This window comes from Talpa occidentalis, unplaced genomic scaffold (assembly GCF_014898055.3).
Source record: "Talpa occidentalis isolate TD23 unplaced genomic scaffold, MPIMG_talOcc4v2.1 talOcc4.15, whole genome shotgun sequence".
NCBI classification, from domain to species: domain Eukaryota; kingdom Metazoa; phylum Chordata; class Mammalia; order Eulipotyphla; family Talpidae; genus Talpa; species Talpa occidentalis.
In genome coordinates, this window is record NW_023601543.1 from 25,150,714 (window position 1) to 25,156,713 (window position 6,000).

The 6,000-nt window shown below is 38.4% G+C and overlaps 1 protein-coding gene across 1 annotated transcript in view; it reads right to left on the reverse strand.

Moving 5' to 3' along the window:
• The window catches only part of RTL4 (retrotransposon Gag like 4), a 165,535-nt gene that overhangs the window by 90,364 nt on the left and 69,171 nt on the right, over positions 1-6,000 (reverse strand).

Genomic DNA, 6,000 nt, shown 5'->3' on the forward strand with positions numbered 1-6,000 from the left:
CATTTACATAAATTAAAATGCAGACACATAAAACAATGCCTTTTTGGAATAATGCATTCAAATAAAAAGATACCTCAAATCACATGAGCATGCCCGCATATGTTGGGGGAAGAAATGGAAAAGGGAGATAGGAGGCTAAAGGGGAATAAAATTATAGTGAAACAAAGCATTAGAATTCCAGATTCACATAAATTTTAAAGAGAAAATGGTAGATTTCAAATAATTGTTCTAATTGAGATTGGCTTTGGACTTTATCTACAGGAAGGACTCAAGTCAAGTGAATCAAACTGCTTCAAGCTGGACTTTTCTCTAACACCTTCCATCAGCACTCCATGAGGACATGCCTACTGGACCTACTTCCTACCATTACCATTCCGAACTCCACCATGCCCCCGGACGCTGGGTTCTGAGATTTTTTTTATTTATTTTATTATTATTTTTTTTTTGTGTGGGACCCTCGCTGGTGGCCGGGGATCGAACTGGCGCTGCAGAGGCTGCGGGCAGCCTCGCAACCCAGTGCTCAACCGCTGCGCCACCAGGGGAGGCCCTCTGAGATTTTTTTAAACTAAAACATATAGGGTAACTCTTACTCTAAAAACAAAACAAAACAAAACAAAACAAATATATACCAATCACAATATCTGTGAACTGTTAAACTTCTCTCCAGGAGGAAAAAAGTGCTTTTTTTTTTTCTGAGGAGCCCTATCTTAAATGTAAAATTCATTTCACTTAAGTCAATTCAAATCTAAAAGCCAATAAATGATAAGTATTTGCATTTTACCTCCCAATCTTCCCTCCCCTTCTCGCTCTTGCTCTCCCTCTCTCTTTCCCTCTCTAATAGAGAATCTCCATGAGTAGAACTACAAAATAAAACTGGTCCAGAGAAATGAGGTGGCAGGGGAGAGAGAGACAAGTTTCTCCATTGTCTCCACTTGGGAGAGAAGTTTCCAGAGCTAAGAATTGGGTAGAAACAGGAAGTGGAGGCAGCCGGAGTTTATAGAATATAGTGAGTATTTGAATAACATAGTTTCCTTCAGTGTTGTTTTGTTATATTGATGAGAAATAAAAATCCTAGCTGGCTGGCATTGAACCAAAATCTGCTATTCAAGAACCTGCTTTGTATGTTATTTTGCATAAAGTCACAGTTTCCAAGAACCTGTTTATGATGTAAAGTGAGGACTTATGTATGAGAGTGAAAAAAAAATAGCAAAGGGGATTTTGAAGAACTATTTCTCTTTCTTATGAATATACTTCACTTTGTGATTTTAACTTTAGAAAAAGCTTGCTGTGAAGATTGCAATTGCTCTTTGGTTAATTTGGACATGGAACTTGTTTTCTTAGATTTCAACACTGTAAGCTATGAGGCAACTTGGATTTATTCAAATTGTACAATAAGACCCTTTAAACCAGGTCAAATTGTTTCCTGAGGTATTTTGTTCAACATACATTAATTTCTTTGTGGACTCATCTCCAGCAGCAAGGAAACCAAAAGAGAGGATAAACAACTGGGACTACATCAAACCAAAAAGCTCTGCACAGTGAAAGAAACAGTCACTGAAACAAAAAGACACCCTACTGAGTGGGAGAAAATATTTGCACATCATACATTTGAAAAGGGATTGCTATCAAATATCAACAAATAGCATTTGTCATCAATTCATCAAAAAGAAAACAAATAACCCGATCAAAAAATGGACAGAAGAGCTAAACAGGCACTTCTGCAAAGAAGACATACAAATGGCCAACAGGCACATGAAAAAATGCTTATCATCACTTATACTCAGGGAAACACAAATCAAAACTACAATGAGATACCACCTCACACCTGTGAGAATGGGCCGTATCAAACACACACACACACACACACACACACACAAGTGTTGGCAGGGATGTGGAGAAAAAGAAATCATATCGCACTCTCAGTGGGAATGTAGACTGGTCCAGCCCCTATGGAAAAAGTGTGGCAATTCCTAAAAAGACTAAAAATGGATCTACTGTATGACCCAGCAATTCCACTCCTAGGTGTCCATACAAAGAGCACAAAACACCAATTCAAAAGGAGACCTGCACTCTTATGTTTATAATAGCACTATTTCCAATAGCCAACATATGGACACTACCTAAGTGGGTTAAGAAGATGTGATCCGTATACAAAATGGATTACTACTGAGGATCAAAAAAGATAAAAACTCATGCCTTTTGCCGCAACATGGATGGGACTGGAAGGGATTATTCTAAATGAAGTGAGCCAGAAGGAGAAAGATAAATACCAGATGGTTTCACTTATATGTGGAATCTAGAGAAACCAAACAAAGGATCAGACAAAGACAAACTTAGACTGACCCTTGAAAGCAGACCTTAGATCTGAGACACTCAGGAGGGGAGGAGAGTGTGGTGGAGGACTGTGGGCACTTTAGTGGTGGGAAAACTGTGGTGACTGCATTTGAGGGAGGAAACCCTATAGTGTGAAAAAATAAACAAGGATGTTTAAAAAATAAAAAAGGGAATAAAACCAAAAAATATAATCTTCCTCTGCAGCTGGAAGTCAAGATCTACTCCTTATTTGGCAGGATCTGTATCGTTTCCAATCTGAATCTTAATATTATTAATGACAAACTATCATTTTCAAGTACTTACTCTTTTAGTACTTTAGAGATACCATCTCATTTAGTTCTTATAATAACTCTTTTACATGGGAATTTTGTCCTTGTTTTACAGATAAAGAAACAGTTCATGAGAGTTGAAGTGCCTTTTCCAAGGTCACACAGCACAGTCATAATTCAAACCTAAATATGTCCAATGCCATGGCTTCTGCTTTCAATTATTGCACTTTGCCGTCTAGAAGGAAATTAATGGATACCTACACTGGGAATATAAACATTTTAATAATGTACCCAAGGAATGACTTTTGCACCAAGTTAGCAGTAGAGATATTTTTGAGTAGAGGACTAGGTCTAGCAGAAACATTGGGCAAGTTTTGTCATCTCCCTGAGCCTGGTTTCCTCAACTCTAAAATAAGAACACTAGTAGCTGGCACACAAGGTTGTTTGCATGATTAAATGTGCAAAGAGATCTAACACCATTGGTGTGCAATTAATTTGTCTGATGTAGTTAAGATTATTGCCTAGAGAATGAACGGATTTTTTTTTTTAAGGGAAGCAGTTCATTCAAGTGAACTAGGGTAGCATCGATTATGTACAAGGTACCATACGTTCAGTATCAATTATTTTTAGGGAATGAAATTAACAAATAACAGTGGTTTGGGTTGGGAAAGTCAGAGTAAACAATCTGAGGTGAGTGAGATACCATTCTATGTGCACAGGGCACCAAAGAGAAAAGTAACTCAAAATAGTGAATGTGAAAACTGTGAACAAATGAAGAAAGTAGAGTGAATCAGAAGGAAGGTTTTTAAGGCAAAGTTCAGAAATGGAGGGAAAATGAGAGAGATTAAAAAAAAAAATCCCATGGGGCCTCCCTGGTGGTGCAAGGGGTTAAGCACCGCACTATGAAGCAATCCGAAGACCCTGCAGCACCAGTTCAATGCCCGGCCGGCCAGGGAGCTACCCACATGGTGCAACAGACCTCTCCTGACTCGCCCGCTGCTCCCCTCAGCAGTGTATTTCGGTCAGTCTGCCTGTTCTGTTCCTCGCTCTGTCTCTGGTGAAACCTCTCACACTCCTGCGCTTCTGGCCTGTACCACAGCTCTTGTATGCATAAATAAATAAATCTTTAAAAAAAAATCCTGTGGAATCTTGTCATGTGTATCGATTAGGACCTCTACATAGTCCCAAAGATACTGAGAAGCGATCATTTGCAGTGGGAAGACCCTCCAAAGTAAAATTGGATGTGAAGTTATTTCATCAGATAGGAAAGCAAAACAAAAAAGGAAGACTGGGGATCCTGGTTATTGAGACAGTGTTTCTGAGATATCTGGATTTGTGGACATGGACACAAGCATGGGTTTTGGCAGTAGGAAGACCTGAGTGTGAGTCTCTTGACTACTTACTGGCTGTGTGACAGTGGAACATAACTTCTTTTTATTTTTTAAATAATAAATTTTATTTTTATATTCCCCATACAATTGCAACCCCCCCTTTCTGATCCCAATCCCTCCCCTCCCGCCCCCCCCACCCCCAAAGTGTCTCTGTTTCATAGTTTTTTGTTGATTCTGATTTTCACTTTCTTATACTTATTCATTTTCCTGCTCCCTTATTTAAGTTTTCTAGATTCCTGCTATGGTGAGACCATCCGATATTTTTCTTTTTCTTTTTGGCTTATTTCGCTGAGCATGATCCCTTCCAGCGCCATCCATGTTGCTGCAAATTGTACGTGCTTATCTTTTTTGAATGCTGAGTAATATTCCATGGTGTATATGTACCACATCTTCTTGATCCAGTCATCTATTTTTGGGCATTTGGGTTGTTTCAAGCTTAGCTATTGTAAACAGTGCTGCTATAAACATAGGGGCGCAGGTGTTCTTTGGAATTGAAGTTTCTGTGTCCTTTGGGTAGATACCTAGGAGTAGAATTGCTGGATCATATGGAAGCTCTATGTTTAGTAGGTCCAGAAATCTCCACACAGCTCTCCATAGTGGTTGGACCAGTTTGCACTCCCACCAACAGTGCAGAAGAGTTCCTTTCTCCCCCACCCTCGCCAACATTTGTTGTTGCTAGTTTTTTTAATATGGCCATTCTCACTGGTGTAAGATGGTATTCATGGTAGTTTTGATTTGCATTTCCCTGATTACAAGTGATGTTGAACATTTTTCATATGCCTGTTGGCCATTTGCATTTCCTCCTCAGAGAAGTTCCTTTTTAGCTCTTCTGCCCATTTTTCAACTGGATTATTTTCTTTGTTGTTGTTGAGTCTCATCAGCTCTTGCAGATTTTTGTGATCAGTCCTTTATCAATAGTGTTGGGTGCAAAACTGTTCTCCCAGTTGGTGGGGTTCTCTTTGTTTTTTATTGTCTCTTTTGCTGTGCAGAAGCTCTTTAATTTGATGTAGTCCCAGCTGTTTATCTTGCCTTCACTCTCACTGCTTTGGGATGTGTCTGTAAAGATGTCTTTGATGTGCAAATCACGTAGTGTTTCGCCTATATTTCCTTCTATGTATTTTATGGTTTCAGGTCTTATGTCTAGTTCTTTAATCCATTTTGAGTTGATTTTCGTGTATGGTGTGAGGTAGTGGTCAAGCTTCATTCTTTTGCATGTAGCGACCCAGTTTTCCCAGCAAACTTACTGACAAACTTTCTTTGCTCCAATGCATAGTCTTTGCTCCTTTGTCAAAGATTAGTTGACCATAAATCTGTGGGTTTATTTTCTGGATTTTCTATTCGATTCCATTGGTCTGTATGTCTGTTCTGTTCCAATACCATGCAGTTTTGATGATTATGGCTTTGGTAGTATAGTTGAAGTCGGGCGTGTGATGCCTCCATTCCTTCTTTTTTTTTCAGGAGAGCTTTGGCTATTCGGGGTTTTTTGTGATTTCATATGAATTTCATCAATAATTGTTCTATTTCTTTGAAGTATGACATTGAAATTTTGATTGGAATAGCATTGAATCTGTATATTGCTTTTGGTAGGATGGCCATTTTAATAATGTTTATTCTTCCAATCCATGAACAGGGGACGTCTTTCCATTTCTTTGGTCTTCTTCTTCTAGTTCTTTAACAGTGTCTTATAGTTTTCTTTGTATAGGTCCTTTACCTCTTTTGTTAGATTTATTCCCAAGTATTTGTTTTTTTTTTTGTTTCAATAATAAAAGGGATGGTTTTTTTGATTTCTTCTTCTTCAGATTTATTGTTTGTGTATAGGAAGGCTACTGACTTTTGCGTGTTGATTTTGTATCCTGCCACTTTAACTGAACTGATTGAGTAGTTGAATTAGTTTTTCTGTGGAGTTTTGGGGTTCTCTACGTATATTATCATATCATCTGCAAAATAGTGATAGTTTGACTTCTTCTTTTCCTATTTGGATTCCTTGGATGTCTTTCTCTTGTCTT